The sequence below is a fragment of the Triticum dicoccoides genome, chromosome 2A (assembly GCF_002162155.2).
Source record: "Triticum dicoccoides isolate Atlit2015 ecotype Zavitan chromosome 2A, WEW_v2.0, whole genome shotgun sequence".
In the NCBI taxonomy this organism is placed as follows: Eukaryota; Viridiplantae; Streptophyta; class Magnoliopsida; order Poales; family Poaceae; genus Triticum; species Triticum dicoccoides.
Window position 1 is genome coordinate 550,382,804 of NC_041382.1, and position 21,128 is coordinate 550,403,931.

Consider the following 21,128-nt stretch of genomic DNA (forward strand, 5'->3'; position numbering starts at 1 on the left):
GAACTGCCATTCAGGATGAAAAATAGCATCTCGATAAGAAGTCGGCTCAAGAACGGCCAAAAGACCATAACGAGAAGGGGAATATCGGTCAGGGGGCGGACAAGGCCGAGAACGAAGACCATAAGTCTGATGAGAGAAGGGAGACGACACACCAGAAGTAGAGGGCACATCGGTAGACTCATTCACAACACGTGAACGACGAGTATAATGGAAAGGAAAGGACGAAAGAGGTGGAATCACTGGAGGTGGAGACGAGGAATGTATTGGTGATGAAGGTGGAGAAGGGGAAGCTATCGGCGATGAAGGTGGAGAAGGGGAAGCTATCGGCGATGAAGATGGAGAATCATGCGACGAGTGAGTAGAAGAAACCGTAGGAGAGGACGACGTCGGATCTGCAACAACAAGATGAGGAGTAGGAATACTGGGCACAGAGAGAGGTGTATCTGGAAAAGTAAGAAAAGAGATGTCCTCCATAGAAAAAGATGAGCAGGATGGACGCGGGTAGAAGGGACGAGATTCATCAAAGGTCACATCTCGGGAAATACGCATCCGGCGACCGACAGGATCCCAACACCGATAGCCCTTATGCTCATCACTATATCCAAGAAAGACACACTCAACAGACTGAGCGGTCAGTTTGGTGCGTTCACGAGGGGGCAAGCAAAACATAGCAGACACAACCGAACAAACGGAGTGCCGAATAATCAGGAGAACGACCAGAAAGACGCTCGAGAGGAATACCACTTTGTAGAGTAGCAGATGGCTGAATGTTGATGAGATGGGTGGAAGTAGTAACAGCCTCAGCCCAAAAGTGAGGAGGAAGAGAGGCGGCGATCATCATCGCACGCGCCGTCTCAAGAAGGTGATGATGCTTGCGCTCAGCCACGCCATTCTGAGCATGAGCACCAGGATAAGAGAACTGAGCAAGAGTACCCTGCTCAGCAAGAAATCCTCGCAGCGCATGGGAGATATACTCACCAGCTGAATCTGCACGAAAAACACGAAAAGGAGTGGAAAACTGGGTATGAACCATGGCAGAAAATTTTTTGTATATAGATAAGGCCTCACTACGAGAAGACATGAAATAGATCCAAGTGTACCGAGAAAAGTCATCTATAAAGATAATATAGTAGCGATGACCCCCTTTCGAAGATGACCCCCTTTCGAAGCGAAGGGAGTCGGACCCCAAACATCAGAGTGAACGAGATCAAAAGGACGCTCGGACACTGACTCACTGTGAGGATAGGGTAGCTGAATCTGCTTACCAAGCCGACAACTCATACAATCCAACGAAGCATTACCAGAGACAGACCCCAGAACACCATGATGAACCAGAGACGAGAGACGAGAACCACATAAATGGCCAAGACGATGATGCCACTGCTGAAAAGAGCTGGTAGATGCAACAACAGGGGTTGCGAGACTGGCAGAGGTGGCAGCGGAGGGAAGACGAAGCTAGTCAAGCTCCCAGAGACCATCAGAACGTCGAGGGCCAGCACCAAGTAGAGCACCCGTGCGACGATCCTGAACAGAACATGAATCAAAGTCTAGAATGACCCTACAACTAGAGTCAACAATCTCACCACCAGATATGAGCTGCATGGTAAGTCGAGGAACATGAGAAACAGAGGGAACATGAAATGAAGAAGTGCTAAGAGTGCCTCGACTAGCTACAGGGAGGGGAGTGCCATCAGCCGTAAGAACACGAACAGGAGACTCGACAGGTCGAACGGAGGTCAAAGTTGAAGAATCATAAGTCATATGAAAATACGCTCCAATATCAAGAATCCATGGGGATGTACCTGAATGATTAGGAAGTGGTTTCTCAATGCCGGAAGAGTCAGCCACGGAACTTGCAGAAACTGTCAGCGAAGAATCCCAAGCATCAAGCAGGCATCGCAGCTATGCAATCTCACATGCGGACAGGGACAGGACAGAAGAGGTCGAGGTAGAAGCATCTGCCGACGATGAATAGTCGCCACCACCCGTGGAAGCCGAAGGTAGAGTCGACATAGAGCCACATGGGGAGTCGACATAGAGCGGTCACCGCCGTGCGCACAAGCCGCAATAGGAGTCGATGTAGAGCGACTAGCAGCACCGATGGATGTCGCAATAGGTGTCGAAGTAGAGCGACAGCCATCACCTCCAAGTCGGCGAGCACCAAGCACCGAGGAACGGCTCATGTGCGAGACGGGATCAATATATGGAACACCGCCAAAAAACATCGAGCGGTGAGGGAGAGGTGTACCAGATGAAAACATTGCACTCTTTCTTTCTTTTTTTTCTTTCTTTTTTTGTCTCTCTCTCTTTTTTTAGAAGTCAGCAGGAGAGCCAAGAGCCGAAAGAATTGGCAAACCACTCACAGCGGCCCACCAGGAGCCCAAGCAACCAGCGCCTGCGAAATCACAGGAATCGATCTGATCTGAACGGGAACTGAAAGTGCGGCAGTTTCACACACGCACACGACCACGCGAGCGCACGCGGAGGCCAACTGCGCGGAGAGACCGGGGCCAAACGGGCGGCCGGCGGCAACGGGCGGGAGGGGACGGCGGCGACGGGCAGACTGGGCCGGAGCCGGACGGTGACGGGCAGACGGGGCCGGAGGAGCAGTCGGGCGGCGACGGGAAGACGAGGCCGGAGGAGCAACGCCCGATGGGCTACGGGCGGCAGCCGGAGGAGCGTCGGGCGACAGCCTGAAGTTCACCGGCGGCGGTGGAGAACCTCCTCCGTGGCGGCCAGGCCGGCGTGAACCAGTTGGAGGAGCCGAAAGGTGCAAGATGCACGGGAGCGGCGTTCAGCCACGCTCTAGAGTGGAGACAACAACAATCTGATGGAAACAAATGGCAGCAGCGGAGATGAGGGAGCGGCCACATCGGGCAAGAGGATGACGGCGACGCGATAGAAGGATCAAGCACGAGTTGCACATGCGAAAAAATTTGACCTAAGCTCTAATACCATGTCAGAAAATATGCAACTTGTATTACTAGGAGGCCAAAGCCACCATATATATAATGTACATGAGGATGCCAAAAGGCAAGAATACAAAAGGCCAAAGGCCATCATCAATATAACTCTAACAGTTGGAACCATGCCGGCCGACAGAGCTCCAGGGCCAGATGGGTTTAGGGTCACTTTACCAAATCATGCTAGCATATAATCAAACCTGAATTTTATCAGCTTTGTCATGATTTCCGCGCAGAAGAACTCAATCTTGAAAGCATAAACACCGGGTTCATCATTCTCATTCTGAAGATCCACTCGCCCCAGAGAGCAAAAGATTTTCGCCCCATCACACTGCTAAACTGTTGTCTTTAGCTAATAACCAAACTGCTTGCGGATCGGTTACAGAAATGGATTCTAAAAATCATTCACAGGAACCAATACGGATTTTTGAAAGGGAGAATGATACAGGACCTGCTTGGCTTGGGCGTTCGAGTATATATACCAATGTCAAGCCTCTGGATCTCATGCGTTTATTCTAAAACTGGACTTTTCCCAGGCCTTCGATACTATAGAACACCCGGCTATGATTGAGGTCATGAGACACATGGACTTTTCCCACAGCTCAATGGGGTACCGGGCCGTCAGTTTCAATGCCGCCACCGGGGGCGGCGCGACAAGGTGACCCGCTATCGCCCTTGATCTTCGTCCTCGCGGCCAACCTGCTGCAAGCTGCTGTCAACGGCGCACTTCGCCGAGGGGTCCTCAGACACCCAACCCCCCCATGCACACACAAAGACTTCCCCGCAATACAATACGTGTACGACACGATAATTGTGATGCAGACATATGAAGAACAAGCAAGAGGCATGAAGAAAATTCTGCTTGATTACGCTGACTCGGTTGGACTTTGGATAAACTTCGAGAAGACTACTCTGGTGCCGATCAACCTAGACGCAGCGTCAGTAGCAGGCTTTGCTGCGATCTTTGGATGTACAGTAGGCTCGATGCCGTTCACGTACCTGGGGCTGCCCATGGAGATCACGAAACCCACAGTCGTCGATCTGATGCCCCTGGTTGACACTTTAGAGAGAAGACTGTCTGCAACAATCTACATGGCCTCTTATGGATCCAAACCGACCTTGGTAAACTCCGTGGTCACTTGCAATCGCGGTGTATGCGGTGTGCTCCATCCGCCTGCCGCCTAAAATTCTTGCTCACTTGGACAACATCAGAAGACTGTGCCTTTGGAGATGGAAGAATGAGAATGGGGAGACAGCAAACTCACTGGCCTCATGGACGATGGTGTGTAAGCCAAAAGACAAGGGGGGGCTCAGTGTGCTGGATACAAAAACATTAAACACAACCCTTTTACTCAAGTTCCCAGACAAATTCTATAAAAGACACGATCTGCCATGGGTGACCTTGATCTGGGACACGTACTATGTGGACAGAATCCCGCACGCCACTGGACCATGCGGGTCGTTCTGGTGGAGAGAAGTAATGTCGCTATCTCCTATCATCAGAGGAATCTCCACGGTTAAAATAGGGGATGGCTCCAACACACTATTTTGGAAAGATAAATGGTGCAAGGTAACCTTCCAAGAAGGATTCCCAAGAGCGCACTCATATGCTATATCTGAAGATATGACTGTCCATGAAATCCTAAGCGCGAAAAGTGCAGAAGCGGTCTTTTTTCTGCCAATGTCTCAACAGGCAACACAAGAAGCGCGGGATTTGCAGCTGGCGACCGCTGAGTGTCAGATAGACCTAGAGCAGAGAGATGTTTGGGCATGCACATGGGGGGCCCAAATATTCATCGTCCAGATATACAATGTCACAGCTGATCAGGCTTTTCGGTGGATTTGGAAGTCGAGGTGTACAATGAAACTAAGGGTTTTTGTGTGGCTCCTCTTGTCCGATAGATTAAAACACCAAGAACATGCTCAAACGTAGACATTAAGTAATGGGCTCATCGACAGACAGGACGGACTACTGTGTGCTCTACCAAACCCAACAAGAAGAAACTCTGGAACATCTGTTCTATACCTGCAGTTTCTCCTACACGTGCTGGACTTCAGTTGGGTTGACCTGGGCAATAGAAGGAGATAGGTTTGACTAGATGGCAGCGGCTAAACAAACCCATGATCATGGAAGTGTTCACCACAGCAGCGTGGTCGATCTGGACAGAGAGGAATAACCTGATCTTCAGAGGAGTGACGCCTTCCGACAGGTCCTGGTTGTCAAGATTCAGAGAAGATTTCTTGATGTTGCAACACAGGACAAAACCTGAGCTGCTAGGGTTCATTACTGAATTTGCCAGAGAGATTTCCTATGGTTAGCCAAACTACTTTAATCCCCTGTAATTACTTATACCTCTGAACCCTAGTACACTGTGATTGGGGCAAAAGCCCCACCACACCCTTGTACACTGTGTAAAGTACTTTCTTGATTAATATACTAGCACATATGCCCGTGCGTTGCAACGGGAAAAATTGATGTTTTAATGTCCTATAGCACCGGATTCACCATGAAGAACATGCTGCAACGCAGCATCCTTATACAAAATGAACATAAAAAATACGTTGCAATTTAGCCGTGTTCATATTTTCTTTGCCAGGCATAATCTCCCACTGATTTTATTTAAGTATAATATTTTTAATGGCATTTATTGTTGGGGAACGTAGCAGAAATTCAAAATTTTCCTACGTGTCACCAAGATCTATCTATGGAGAGACTAGCAACGAGGGGAAGGAGAGGGCATCTACATACCCTTGTAGATTGCTAAGCGGAAGCGTTCAAGAGAACGGGGTTGATGGAGTCATACTCGTCGTGATCCAAATCACCGGAGATCCTAGTGCCGAACGGACGGCACCTCCGCGTTCAACACACGTACAGCCCGACGATGTCTCCCACGCCTTGATCCAGCAAGGAGAGACGGAGAGGTTGAGGAAGACTCCATCCAGCAGCAGCACAACGGCGTGGTGGTGATGGAGGAGCGTGTCAATCCTGCAGGGCTTCGCCAAGCACCACGGGAGAGGAGGAAGAGAGAGGGAGGGCTGCACCAAGAGGCAGAGATCAGATCGCGTGTTATATGCAGCCCCATGCCTCACTATATATAGGGGAGAGGGAGGATGGTGCGCCCCCTCTAGGGTTCCCACCCCTAGGGGGGCGGCAGCCCTAGATGGGAAACAAGGGGCGGCCAAGGGGGAAAGAGAGGGAGGTGCCCCCTAGGGTGGGCCTTAGGCCCATCTAAGCCTAGGGTTTCCTCCTTTTTTTCCTAGCAGCCCCTTGGGCCTTGTGGGAGGCGCACCAGCCCACTCAGGGGATGGTCCCTCACCACTCTTAGCCCACGCAAGCCTCCGGGGTTGGTGGCCCCACTTGCTGGACCCCCGGGACCCTCCCGGTGGTCCCGGTACATTACCGATAAACCCCGAAACTCTTCCGGTGACCAAAATAGGACTTCCCATATATAAATCTTTACCTCCGGACCATTCCGGAACTCCTCGTGACGTCCGGGATCTCATCCGGGACTCCGAACAACATTCGGTAACCACATACAAACTTCCTTTATAACCCTACCGTCATCGAACCTTAAGTGTGTAGACCCTACGGGTTCGGGAGACATGCAGACATGACCGAGATGTTCTCCGGTCAATAACCAACAGCGGGATCTGGATACCCATGTTGGCTCCCACATGCTCCACGATGATCTCATCGGATGAACCACGATGTCAAGGACTTAATCAATCCCGTATATAATTCCCTTTGTCTAGCGGTACGATACTTGCCCAAGATTCGATCGTCGGTATCCTGATACCTTGTTCAATCTCATTACCGGCAAGTCTCTTTACTTGTTCCGTAACACACCATCCCGTGATCAACTCCTTGATCACACTGTGCACATTATGATGATGTCCTACCGAGTGGGCCCAGAGATACCTCTCCGCTTACACGGAGTGACAAATCCCAGTCTCGATTCGTGCCAACCCAACAGACACTTTCGGAGATACCTGTAGTGTACCTTTATAGTCACCCAGTTATGTTGTGACGTTTGGCACACCCAAAGCACTCCTACAGTATCCGGGAGTTGCACAATCTCATGGTCTAAGGAAATGATACTTGACATTAGAAAAGCTTTAGCATACGAACTACACGATCTAGTGCTATGCTTAGGATTGGGTCTTGTCCATCACATCATTCTCCTAATGATGTGATCCCGTTATCAACGACATCCAATGTCCATGGTCAGGAAACTGTAACCATCTATTGATCAACGAGCTAGTCAACTAGAGGCTTATTAGGGACATGGTGTTGTCTATGTATCCACACATGTATCTGAGTTTCCTATCAATACAATTCTAGCATGGATAATAAACGATTATCATGAACAAGGAAATATAATAATAATCAATTTATTATTGCCTCTTGGGCATATTTCCAACAGTCTCCCACTTGCACTAGAGTCAATAATCTAGTTCACATCGCCATGTGATTAACACTCACAGGTCGCATCACCATGTGACCAACATCCAAGAGTTTACTAGAGTCAATAATCTAGTTCACATCACTATGTGATTAGCACTCAATGAATTCTGGGTTTGATCATGTTGCTTGTGAGAGAGGCTTTAGTCAACGGGTCTGAACCTTTCAGATCCGTGTGTGCTTTACAAATCTCTATGTCATCTCCTAGATGTAGCTACCACGTTCTATTTGGAGCTATTCCAAATAACTGTTCTACTTGGAGCTATTCTAAATTGTTGCTCCATTATACGTATCCGGTATCTCTACTCAGAGCTATCCGGATAGGTGTTAAGCTTGCATCGATGTAACCCTTTACGACGAACTCTTTTACCACCTCCATAATCGAGAAAATTCCTTAGTCCACTAGATACTAAGGATAACTTTGACCGCTGTCCCGTGATCCATTCTTGGATCACTCTTGTACCCCTTGACTGACTCATGGCAAGGCACACTTCAGGTGCGGTACACAGCATAGCATACTGTAGAGCCTACATCTTAAGCATAGGGGACGACCTTCGTCCTTTCTCTCTATTCTGCCATGGTCGAGCTTTAAGTCTTAACTTCATACCTTACGACTCAGGCAAGAACTCCTTCTTTGACTGATCCATCTTGAACACCTTCAAGATCATGTCGAGGAATGTGCTCATTTGAAAGTACTATTAAGCGTTTTGATCTATCCTTATAGATCTTGATGCTCAATGTTCAAGTAGCTTAATCCAGGCTTTCCATTAAAAAACACTTTCCAAATAACCCTATATGCTTTCCAGAAATTCGACGTCATTTCTGATCAACAACATATATTCATCAGAAATTCTATAGTGCTCCCACTCACTTCTTTGGAAATACAAGTTTCTCATAAACTTTATATAAACCCAAAATCTTTGATCATCTCATCAAAGCGTACATTCCAACTCCGAGATGCTTACTCCAGTCCTCAGAAGAATTGCTGGAGCTTTGCATACTTATTAGCATCTTTCAGGATTGACAAAACCTTCCGGTTGTATCACATACAACCTTTCCTCAAGAAAATCGTCGAGGAAACAATGTTTTGACATCCTATCTGCAAGATTTCATAAATAATGCAGTAATCGCTAATATAATTCCAACAGACTCTTAGCATTGCTACGAGTGAGAAAGTCTCACCGTAGTCAACTCCTTGAACTTGTCGGGAAACACCTTAACGACAAGTCAAGCTTTCTCAATGGTGACACATACCATCATTGTCTGTCTTCCTTTTAAAATCCATCTGTACTCAACAGCCTTACGACCATCAAGTAGTTCTTCCAAAGTCTACACTTTGTTTTCATACATGGATCCTCTCTCGGATTTTATGGCCTCGAGCCATTTATCAGAATCCGGGCCCACCATCGCTTCTCCATAGCTCGTAGGTTCATTGTTGTCTAGCAACATGACTTCCAAGACAGGATTACGTACCACTCTGAAGTAGCACGCATCCTTGTCATCCCACGAGGTTTGGTAGTGACTTGATTTGAAGTTTCATGATCACTATCATAAGCTTCCACTTCAATTGGTGTAGGTGCCACAGGAACAACTTCCTGTGCCCTGCCACACACTAGTTGAAGAGACGGTTCAATAACCTCATCAAGTCTCCACCATCCTCCCACTCAATTCTTTCGAGAGAAACTTTTCCTCGAGAAAGGACCCGATTCTAGAAACAATCCCTTATTGCTTTCGAATCTGAGACAGGAGGTATACCCAACTGTTTTGGGTGTCCTATGAAGATGCATTTATCCGCTCTGGGTTCGAGCTTATCAGCCTGAAACTTTTTCACATAAGCGTCACAGCCCCAAACTTTTAAGAAATGATAGCTTAGGTTTCTCTAAACCATAGTTCATACGGTGTCATCTCATCAGAATTACGTGGTGCCCTATTTAAAGTGAATGTGGTTGTCTCTAATGCCTAACCCATAAACTATTGTGGAAATTCGATAAGAGACATCATGGTATGCATCATATCCAATAGGGTGCAGTTATGATGTTCGGACACACCATCACACTATGGTGTTCCAGGCTGTATTAGTTGTGAAACGATTTCCACAATGTCTTAATTCTGTGCCAAACTCGTAATTCAGATATTCATCTCTATGATCATACCATAGATATTTTATCCTCTTGTTACGACGATCTTTCAACTTCACCCTGAAATTACTTGAACCTTTCAATAATTCAGACTCATGATTCATCAAGTAAATATACTCAACGTCTACTCAAATCATCTGTGAAGTAAGAACATAACGATATCCACTACACGCCTCAGCACTCAATGGACTGCACACATCAAAATGTATTACTTCCAACAAGTTGCTTTCTAGTTCCATTTTACTGAAAACGAGGCTTTCAGTCATCTTGCCCATGTGGTATGATTTGCATGTCTCAAGTGATTCAAAATCAAGTGAGTCCAAACGGTCCATTTGCATGGAGTTTCTTCATGCATATACACCAATAGACATGGTTCGCATGTCTCAAACTTTTCAAAAATGAGTGAGCCCAAAGATCCATCAACATGGAGCTTCTTCATGCGTTTTATACTGATATGACTTACGTGGTAGTGCCACAAGTAGGTGGTACTATCATTACCATCTTTTGGCATGAACATGTGTATCACTACGATCGAGATTCAATAAACCATTCATTTTAGGTGTAAGACTATTGAAGGTATTATTCAAATAAACAGAGTAACCATTATTCTCCTTAAATGAATAACCGTATTGCGATAGACATAATCCAATCATGTCTATGCTCAACGCAAACACCAATCTCGATGGTAGAGGGAGCTTGCGATGCTTGATCATATCAACATTGGAAATACTTCCAACACATATCATCAGCTCACCTTTAGCTAGTCTCCATTTTATTCCGTAGCTTTTATTTCAGGTTACTAACACTAAGCAACCGAACCGGTATCTAATACCCTGGTGCTACTAGGAGTACTAGTAAAGTACACATCAACACAATGTATATCCAATATACTTCTATCGACCTTGCCAGCCTTCTTATCTACCAAGTATCTAGGGTAATTCTGATCCAGTGGTTGTTCCCCTTATTACAGAAGCACTTAGTCTCGGGTTTGGGTTCAACTTTTGGTTTCTTTACTAGAGCAGCAGCTGAATTGCCGTTTCATGAAGTATCCCTTCTTGCCCTTGCCCTTCTTGAAACTAGTGGTTTCACCAACCATCAACAATTGATGCTCCTTCTTGATTTCTACTTTCGTGGTGTCAAACATCGCGAACATCTCAAGGATCATCATATATGTCCCTGATATATTATAGTTCATCACGAAGCTCTAGCAGCTTGGTGGTAATGACTTCGGAGAACTATCACTATCTTATCTGGAAGATCAACTCCCACTTGATTCAAATGATTGTTGTACTCAGACAATGTGAGCACAAGCTCAACAATTGAGCTTTTCTCCCTTAGTTTGCAGGCTAAGAAAATTATCGGAGGTCTTATACCTCTTGACGTGGGCACGAGCCTGAAATTCCAATTTCAGCCCTCGAAACATCTCATATGTTTCGCGATGTTTCAAAACCGTCTTTGGTGCCTCAACTCTAAACCGTTTAACTGAACTATCACGTAGTTATCAAAACGTGTATGTCAGATGTTCGCAACATCCACAGACAACGTTCGAGGTTCAGCACACTGAGCGGTGCATTAAGGATATAAGCCTTCTAAGAAGCAATGAGGACAATCCTCAGTTTACAGACCTAGTCCGCATAATTGCTACTATCAACTTTCAACTAATTTTTCTCTAGGAACATATCTAAACAGTAGAACTATAACGTGAGCTACGACATAATTTGCAAAATCCTTTTTGACCATGTTCAGGATAAACAAGTTCATCTTATGAACTCCCACTCAGATAGACATCCCTCTAGTCATCTAAGTGATTACATGATCCGAGTCAACTAGGCCGTGTCCGATCATCACGTGAGACGGACTAGTCAACATCGGTGAACATCTTCATGTTGATCGTATCTTCTATACGACTCATGTTCGACCTTTCGGTCTTCTGTGTTCCGAGGCCATGTCTGTACATGCTAGGCTCGTCAAGTCAACCTAAGTGTTTCGCGTGTGTAAATCTGGCTTACACCCGTTGTATATGAATGCCTGAATCAAACACCCGATCATCACGTGGTGCTTTGAAACAACGAACTGTCGCAACAGTGCACAGTTAGGGGAAACACTTTCTTGAAATTTTAATGAGGGATCATCTTATTTACTACTGTCGTTCTAAGCAAATAAGATGTATAAACATGATAAACATCACATGCAATCAAATAGTGACATGATATGGCCAATATCATATTGCTCCTTTTGATCTCCATCTTCGGGGCTCCGTGATCATCATCGTCACCGGCATGACACCATGATCTCCATCATCATGATCTCCATCATCATGATCTCCATCATCGTGTCTTCTTGAAGTTGTCACGTCATCTGTTACTTCTACTACTACAGCTAACGGTTAGCAATAAAGTAAAGTAATTACATGACGTTTATGTTGACACGCAGGTCATAAATAAATTAAGACAACTCCTATGGCTCCTGCTGATTGTCATACTCATCGACATGCAAGTCGTGATTCCTATTACAAGAACATGATCAATATCATACATCACATATATCATTCATCACATCCTTTGGCCATATCACATCACATAGCATACCCTGCAAAAACAAGTTAGACGTCCTCTAATTGTTGTTTGCATGTTTTACGTGGCTGCTATGGGTTTCTAGCAAGAACGTTTCTTACCTACGCAAAAACCACAACGTGATATGCCAATTGCTATTTACCCTTCATAAGGACCCTTTTCATCGAATCTGTTCCGACTAAAGTGGGAGAGACAGACACCCGCTAGCCACCTTATGCAACTAGTGCATGTCAATCGGTGGAACCAGTCTCACGTAAGAGTACGTGTATGGTCGGTCCGGGCCGCTTCATCCCACGATGCCGTCGAAACAAGATTGGACTAGTAACGGTAAGCATATTGAACAAAATCAACGCCCACAACTACTTTGTGTTCTACTCGTGCATAGAATCTACGCAATAGACCTAGCTCTGATACCACTGTTGGGGAACGTAGCAGAAATTCAAAATTTTCCTACGTGTCACCAAGATCTATCTATGGAGAGACTAGCAACGAGGGGAAGGAGAGTGCATCTACATACCCTTGTAGATTGCTAAGCGGAAGCGTTCAAGAGAACGGGGTTGATGGAGTCGTACTCGTCGTGATCCAAATCACCGGAGATCCTAGTGCTGAACGGACGGCACCTCCGCGTTCAACACACGTACAGCCCGACGATGTCTCCCACGCCTTGATCCAGCAAGGAGAGAGGGAGAGGTTGAGGAAGACTCCATCCAGCAGCAGCACAACGGCGTGGTGGTGATGGAGGAGCGTGGCAATCCTGCAGGGCTTCGCCAAGCACCACGGGAGAGGAGGAAGAGAGAGGGAGGGCTGCACCAAGAGGCAGAGATCAGATCGCGTGTTATATGAAGCCCCATGCCTCACTATATATAGGGGAGAGGGAGGAGGGTGCGCCCCCTCTAGGGTTCCCACCCCTAGGGGGGCGGCAGCCCTAGATGGGAAACAAGGGGCGGCCAAGGGGGAAAGAGAGGGAGGTGCCCCCTAGGGTGGGCCTTAGGCCCATCTAAGCCTAGGGTTTCCTCCTTTTTTTCCTAGCTGCCCCTTGGGCCTTGTGGGAGGCGCACCAGCCCACTCAGGGGCTGGTCCCTCACCACTCTTAGCCCACGCAAGCCTCCGGGGTTGGTGGCCCCACTTGCTGGACCCCCGGGACCCTCCCGGTGGTCCCGGTACGTTACCGATAAACCCCGAAACTCTTCCGGTGACCAAAATAGGACTTCCCATATATAAATCTTTACCTCCGGACCATTCCGGAACTCCTCGTGACGTCCGGGATCTCATTCGGGACTCCGAACAACATTCGGTAACCACATACAAACTTCCTTTATAAGCCTAGCGTCATCGAACCTTAAGTGTGTAGACCCTACGGGTTCGGGAGACATGCAGACATGACCGAGACGTTCTCCGGTCAATAACCAACAGCGGGATCTGGATACCCATGTTGGCTCCCACATGCTCCACGATGATCTCATCGGATGAAGCACGATGTCAAGGACTTAATCAATCCCGTATACAATTCCCTTTGTCTAGCGGTACGATACTTGCCCGAGATTCGATCGTCGGTATCCCGATACCTTGTTCAATATCATTACCGGCAAGTCTCTTTACTCGTTACATAACACATCATCCCGTGATCAACTCCTTGATCACATTGTGCACATTATGATGATGTCCTACCGAGTGGGCCCAGAGATACCTCTCCGCTTACATAGAGTGACAAATCCCAGTCTCGATTCGTGCCAACCCAACAAACACTTTCGGAGATACCTGTAGTGCACCTTTATAGTCACCTAGTTACGTTGTGACGTTTGGCACACCCAAAGCACTCCTACGGTATCCGGGAGTTGCACAATCTCATGGTCTAAGGAAATGATACTTGACATTAGAAAAGCTTTAGCATACGAACTACATGATCTAGTGCTATTCTTAGGATTGGGTCTTGTCCATCACATCATTCTCCTAATGATGTGATCCCGTTATCAACGACATCCAATGTCCATGGTCAGGAAACCGTAACCATCTATTGATCAACGAGCTAGTCAACTAGAGGCTTACTAGGGACATGGTGTTGTCTATGTATCCACACATGTATCTGAGTTTCCTATCAATACAATTCTAGCATGGATAATAAACGATTATCATGAACAAGGAAATATAATAATAATCAATTTATTATTGCCTCTACGGCATATTTCCAACATTTATGTATAATCCTTTTATTAATTATCATGACGTCATCACTCGTTTTTGTCGGTAATCAATCCTTCCTTTTCTAATTTCGTAGCCCCAACACATTGAAGCCTATAGATCCTTCCTTTTAATTATCCTACCTTTTTATCTTAAATCCTTCGAGTAGAGTTTATCAAGACGACAATCTTTCTTTTAGTTATTCCACTGGTTTACGCATAATCCTTTATTTAATTAGCCACATCCGTTTAAATATTCTATTTAAGCCCACAATTCTTCCTTTATTAGCTCATTCGCTTAATTAGCTCGCCCTAAACATGATGACTGCCACTCGTATATTTAGAGCGAGTTGGGATTAGTAAATGTGAAAGGCGCATAGGTTGTTGTTTGTTACATCGAAGAGCTAGACATGAGGTCCTGTGTTCAATTCCCACAATGTTGATTTATTTTGACGCAATTATTTTTCACACAGGTCTCTATGAAAGTCCATAAAAGGCCCATCAACATACAAGTATCTGGCCCAAATCACTTAACGTGTGTAAACCAAACAAAAAGGACCAAACCAAACTAAGAATACCTATTCCCTTTAATAGTAGGTATATAGATATAGATGTGACTGCCTACAGTCTTCAACGTTCAAAAATAAATAAACACCGTGAGCAGCTCACGTGAAGCAATATGACGTCGGTCCCATCGAAGCTGCACTGGAGAGAATCCCTGATGTCCTCGAAGAACACCTAAAGCATGTACCTCTGGGAATCATGATTCAGGTACATGTCTATGCGCCGCTTCCCCGGGATGACCTCCACGCAGACGTTGTCCCAAGTGTCGGCCGCCTTGAATTCGTGCTCGGCCACGCGGTTGCCGACAAGGAGGCGGGCGTCGGCCATGCGGAGAGAAAGGTCGGGCACGCGGGGGAGAAGGTCCGCGGGGGCAGGGGAGACGGAGAGGAGGGAGCCGAGGAAGCGCGATAGGTGACCGGAGGAGGCGAGTTTGGCGGCGAGGGTTGCGGTGGCGGTGGAATCGAACTAAACGCTCCCATCGCCTCGACTTAACCAGCCGCGTCGGGCGGCGGCGATCTCCCAGGCGTAGGCTTCGCCGGCAGTGGCGACGGCGGAATCGAGGAATGCTAGGAGCTCCTTAGCGACGGCGGAGGGCGGGATATTGGAGACCCGCACCGTCGCCGTGAAGACGGGCGCCGACACCGCCGTCGCCATCGGAATGTAGTGGGGACAGAAGGGTTTGGTGTTCCGGCGTGCTCTTGGGGGTTTGTGTACTCCGAGCAGGTTTATGTGTATAAGTGTCTCCCATGGTCTCAGAATATATATATATATATATATATATATATATATATATATATATCTACTTCTAATAAAGCAGTTGGTAAAATTAGTTTAGGTTTTTTTCGTCTCCTCACTTTTGTCTGAACATTTTCATCCCCTCCTTCCACCCCACTGGTTTATTTTCATGTCACCCTCTCACGCAACGAAAAAATCAAAACAAATCAAAACTTTCCATGTTGCCGCAAGTTATTTAATAATGTCTTTATGTGAAAGAATCGATCGCGATCAATCTCTAAAGACCAAATCTAAATTAATCAGCCTTACCTTAAATCATCCAATTACATTAATTAGGAAACAAATACACATTAATTAGGAAACAAATCATCCAGGGTTTTTTCGTCCCACCACTTTCATTCGGGGTTTTTTTGACTGGTTCTTTTGTCCCCACCCCTCCCCCCACCGGTTTAGTTTTGCAACACTCTCTCACACAACGAAAAAAACTGAATAGATCAGAATTTTCCATGTTGTCGCAAGTTATTTAATAATGTATTTATGTGATGGAATCAATCGTGATCAATCTCTAAAGACCAAATCTAAATTAATTAACCTTACCTTAAATCGCCCAATCACATTAATTAGAAAACAAATAAGGAAATTTAAGAAAATCTCTACTTCTAATGGAGCAGTTGGTAGGATTGCGTCCAAGGTTTTTTCGTCCCACCACTTTTGTTTGTTTTTTTCGACTGGTTTTTTTTCGTCCCCTCCCTCACCCCACCGGTTTAGTTTCGCATCACCCTCTCACACAACGAAAAAAATCTGAATGGATCAAAACTTTCCATGTTGCCGCAAGTTATTTAGTAATGTCTCTATGTGAAAGAATCAATCACGATCAATCTCTAAACACCAAATCTAAATTAATTAGCCTTACCTTTAATCGCCCAATCACATTAATTAGAAAACAAATAACCAATTTTAAGAAAATTAATGTGTAAATCATATAACAAAGAAATATCTACTATTCGTACCAATGACCGCGTCCTGCCCTCCCTTCGGCGACCCACCCCGCACGATCGGTTCCTTCCCCCTCGCTCCCACGTCGATAGCCCCTCGTGAAAAAAAGCCCTCCAAGAAAAATAGGATCCCTCCCGATCCAACTTCTCTCACTGACCAAGCCCTATCCCCATCCCAATATGGTCACCGCCATAATTGTCAACGTCGCCTACCCTCCTCCATCTTCTCACGAGCGTCGGGACATGGCTGTCCTCTAGCAATGTGCCGCCCACCCACCGACGCCGCACACCTACGACGATGATGTACCGCATGCGACCCAGCGACTCATGCGAAGCCCCGAGCTACTTCTCCAATGGCGTCCGCCGTTCGTCGGCTTCGTCCTGGTCTTGAAGAAACTTTGGATGCTATGGAGACACTTTAGTGCTATAAGAAAGCAACTCCTTTTTATTCCCTAGTATGACTACCTGTCAGCGACGAGTCTTTATAAGTTTCTTATCATGACTACCAATTGACTAAATTCACCTCTAAGTAGTACTATAGGGAAGCAAACTCTTTTTTGTCCTAGTAGGACTGCCTATAGGTTCGTTTGTGTCAAGCCGAGAAACTAACACGAAAACATGAGGCAACTTTAGTGCTACATGCAAGCAACTTCACTGCACTATGTGTACATGTGAATTTTTGTAACATTATCCCAACTTGCCTATCCTGGCTACTCAATTGCCTAGGTTGATGCTTAGTTGCCTATAAATACAATAAAATTTCCCATGATTAAAGCAGAGTTGCCTGCTAATAGTAATTAGTTGCCTATCGTGGCTACTCAATTGCTTATAAATACTACTAGATCATGGATGGTGCGCGTTGCTGCGCCCGTCTATTTGTAATACTGAATGTTAGTGTTTGATACAAATATGTGGAGGCATTATATACCTAAACATTAAGCAATAGTAATAGCTACAAGACACCAATGCTAGTGTTTTGAAACATAGCACACTTTGTATGGTAGAAGTATCAATGCTGCATTGAGTTTGTTTGCAGATAGGTTTCAGAGTGAAGACAATAAACACAAAGGTTTTTATGAAAAATAGGAAAGAAATAGTTCTAATGGGATATGAAAGGCTCCTTCCTGATTTAATGGCATATTATTTTTCGACTGCCGAAATAACAGTTTACAGGAAACTATTGCTGGATAGCCTTATAATATACTACAAAATTATTTCTAAGAGCAGTCACAACACTTCACATGCCAACTTGAAGGCAAAGATTTACCTACGATGAAAGATTGTACCCTTTTTTGTTAGTCAATGGCAGTTCGGAGGAAGAAAAGGCGAGTTCAAATGTTAACAGTAGCAAGATCATAGAGGAATGTAGTTTACCTGCTTCCATTTGTAGCAATGGAACCACAAAGATTTACATGACCTCTGTTTCTTTACTTCGTCTTGCAGGTTTGACAAATGCACACTTTTTTATCAACCCAATCACTTGATGCTACATAAAAGTTAGATTAAATACTTCAAAGGTCAGATAGTAGCCACTAAAAGATTAGAGATAATAATATAAATGTAAGATCACATATCACATCAACAAAGATAAAATCTGTGACACCAAGATGGTTAATTACTCATATACTACGTGTTGATGCATCTAACTTTTTTGACATCACTATAGGAGGGCAACACTGTTACAAAGGATGACTGACTGATGAAAGGTGCACAGAAACCATCATATTTACTCAGTATTACATGGTGCAATTAACTTTGCAGCCATTAGTAAATTTCTCATGTACACAATGGTGCATTTAACTTTGCAGTGCCACATTATTAGCAAAGGCACTTGAGAGGGAAACTACTATTCGCTTGGAAGACATGAGCACAGACAACTAAGTCAGATTGGTTTTTTAGCAAGTGTATGCATGACAGACAACACCGACACTTTAGAAGGTTAGGTCTTCAATTAAAACAGATGTGCAGACAGTAAGTACTTACTACAGAAAATATGTCCTTGTTAAGCTGAGATCTCAATCAATACAGGCAAGAACTCCACCGACCCGAGTGTTGTTCTTGACAGTGAGCATGAGCATGAACCAGGGGGGGCATGCTGAACTCCTCCTCCTTCCCCTGCTGCCACAAAAGAGAGAAAGAACCAACCATGACAGTTAGGTGCGGCAAGAAGGTCTGGCTCTTAGTTAGTTATGGGCGTTGTCGGATGCTCAAGTCGATGGGTGATCCCTCCACCATTGACTTGACGGCTGGCTCGTGGGGCAAAGTGCGGTGATCTGCATGCAGAACAAACTAAATCAGTTGTGGCAACATGTACCTTGTATTGTTGCAGCGCAGTACATACTTCAAAAATCATATATAGCAGTCATTCTATTCCAATTTCCAACAAAATGTGTTACACTATTAAGGAAACAAACTTTTAATTCCAATTTGTAATTTGTTGTCGATAATTCTGACAATTTATGTCAAAATATTGAAGAGTCGGCTCCACAAAATACCCTTGTGCATAACCCTGCTATTCTCCTGATATGTTGCAGCTTTGTTAGACAAATGAGAACACATAGGCATCATCTTCTTGCAGTGAAAGAGCAACCATGTATCAACATGAACCTTTGGATGCAAACTTAGTGCAGGAATCAATTTATCTAGTCTCTTCTTTCCAACGGATATATATATATATATATATAGAAAAATGGGTTAATACTCCTAGGAGTACATACTCCCATGCCCGTGTCTCTCCTTTATTACGTGGGAAAAATTCAGCCGAAACGACCAAACTCATTGCTCCGATTTTCTAGGTGTTTTTATATGCATCGTTGGACCATCCTATAAATTTGAGTCCTTATCCATCTATCCCGTCATCTCATTTGTGGCCTGCGGCGGCAGCGGCGACGGCTGGCACGGCTGCAGCGACAGCGGCGACGGCTGGCATGACAGCGACTGCGGCGGACTACATCACCCTCCAAGAGAAGGAGCTCGCTCGGCAGCAGCCTCCATTGGCAGTTGTTCATCCTCTCATTGATTGGATCCAGTCTTCTGAGAATTAGTATTCAATCTGCTGCAGATCTTTTGAGAAACACAAAAGAGGATCCGATGTAATACAAAAGGAGCATGATCCATTTTATTCCAGAGGTACATTCATGTGTTATCAGTTGGGGCCCAGCTTTCATTCTGACGACAACTTCTCCATCTCCCCAACAACAAACAGTATTTCTTGTGGATAAGTGGCGGAGGGCGGAGGCCACGGTACACATGATGTTCTTGGTCACCGACCATCCTCTAGGTGTTGACCTGAAGTAATTGTTTTTTGTATCTATCCTACATGATTTCTGCAAGCGGTTTCCTTTTGCCATTTTTTGTGACCTGTGGAAGTGATGAATGTTATATCTACCGAGCAGTAGCATCGATGGCCAAGGATGCAGCGCAAAGATGACAGCGGCCGATGGTGGTCTGACCTCCTGTAATCAAGCACATGTCGTGACGCAAACTTGAACGTGTTCACATAGCCACCACTGATGCATATACATGAATGCTTTATCATGTACTGTATGAATGGAACGACTATAGCAGGTTTCTTTGCACTTTTGCAAACAAGCCATTTTTGTTACCAGTGATCAAACATGTGCATACTTCCTATTACGTGTATACGTATACTCTTTTTTGGTGAATAAATTCTTATGCGAGCTTACCATACTAATTTTTCTTTTTCTTAATAACACAGTATATACTCTTTGATAAAAAAAGTATATAATTGATAAATAATGTGGTATATACTCTCGGATACAAAAATAACATATATACTCAATCACAATTTTGCAATATATATACTCTCTTGTATAACGAAGACATATATTTCCTCACAGATGATGTAAGTATATACTTCTTTAGAAAAAAAGTATATACTCCCTCAGAAAAGATGTGTTGCATACTCTCCCATAAGATATTAAGTAGATACTTCCTCACAAATGAAGCTGCACGCACTTACTCACAACATGTAGTATATACTTCCTCAAAAAAGATCAGGTATATGCACTTTCATAAAACAGAAGCATATACTTCTTAAAAAATGTAGTATAAACTATCTTGTAGAAAAATAGAGTATATACTATCTCACGGCAGAAGCATATACTCCCATATCTACAGAAATAAAAAGTATAATACTCAATACAATAGGATCAGGGTAGTGTAGACCCGTCAAACAACTAACAACCAGATTAGATAAATAGATTAGCATGCACCGTTCCTTCTTTTTAGGGAGTAGCTATGCATACAAACTTAATTTGTTAGTCTTTTTTACTAATTAGCACGTCCACACCTTTAAACCTTATCCATTGTGAGTGAGAGTACATACTCTTGGGAGTACAAAAGAGAAGTCCCCGATTCTCCCAAAAACAGGGGATGAAGATGAGAGGTGGGGGCTCTAGAAGGGGCTCCGGCAACCACGGCCAGGTCCTCACGCACTGCGGCCGACTGGATCGATCGGCCCCCGATTCAGCCACATCCCACACCAGATCCCTTCGCAAG

At 45.0% G+C, this 21,128-nt stretch overlaps 1 long non-coding RNA gene and 1 pseudogene across 1 annotated transcript; one reads left to right on the forward strand and one right to left on the reverse strand.

Moving 5' to 3' along the window:
- Positions 1 to 15,531, reverse strand: part of LOC119355317 — a 51,647-nt pseudogene extending 36,116 nt beyond the window's left edge.
- A 3,983-nt stretch (positions 15,532 to 19,514) lies between these two features.
- On the forward strand, positions 19,515 to 20,297 carry LOC119359559. The gene is made up of 3 exons (XR_005172588.1): positions 19,515 to 19,736; positions 19,813 to 19,900; positions 20,003 to 20,297. It is a non-coding gene; the product is annotated as an uncharacterized LOC119359559 (long non-coding RNA).
- Positions 20,298 to 21,128: the final 831 nt, after the last annotated feature.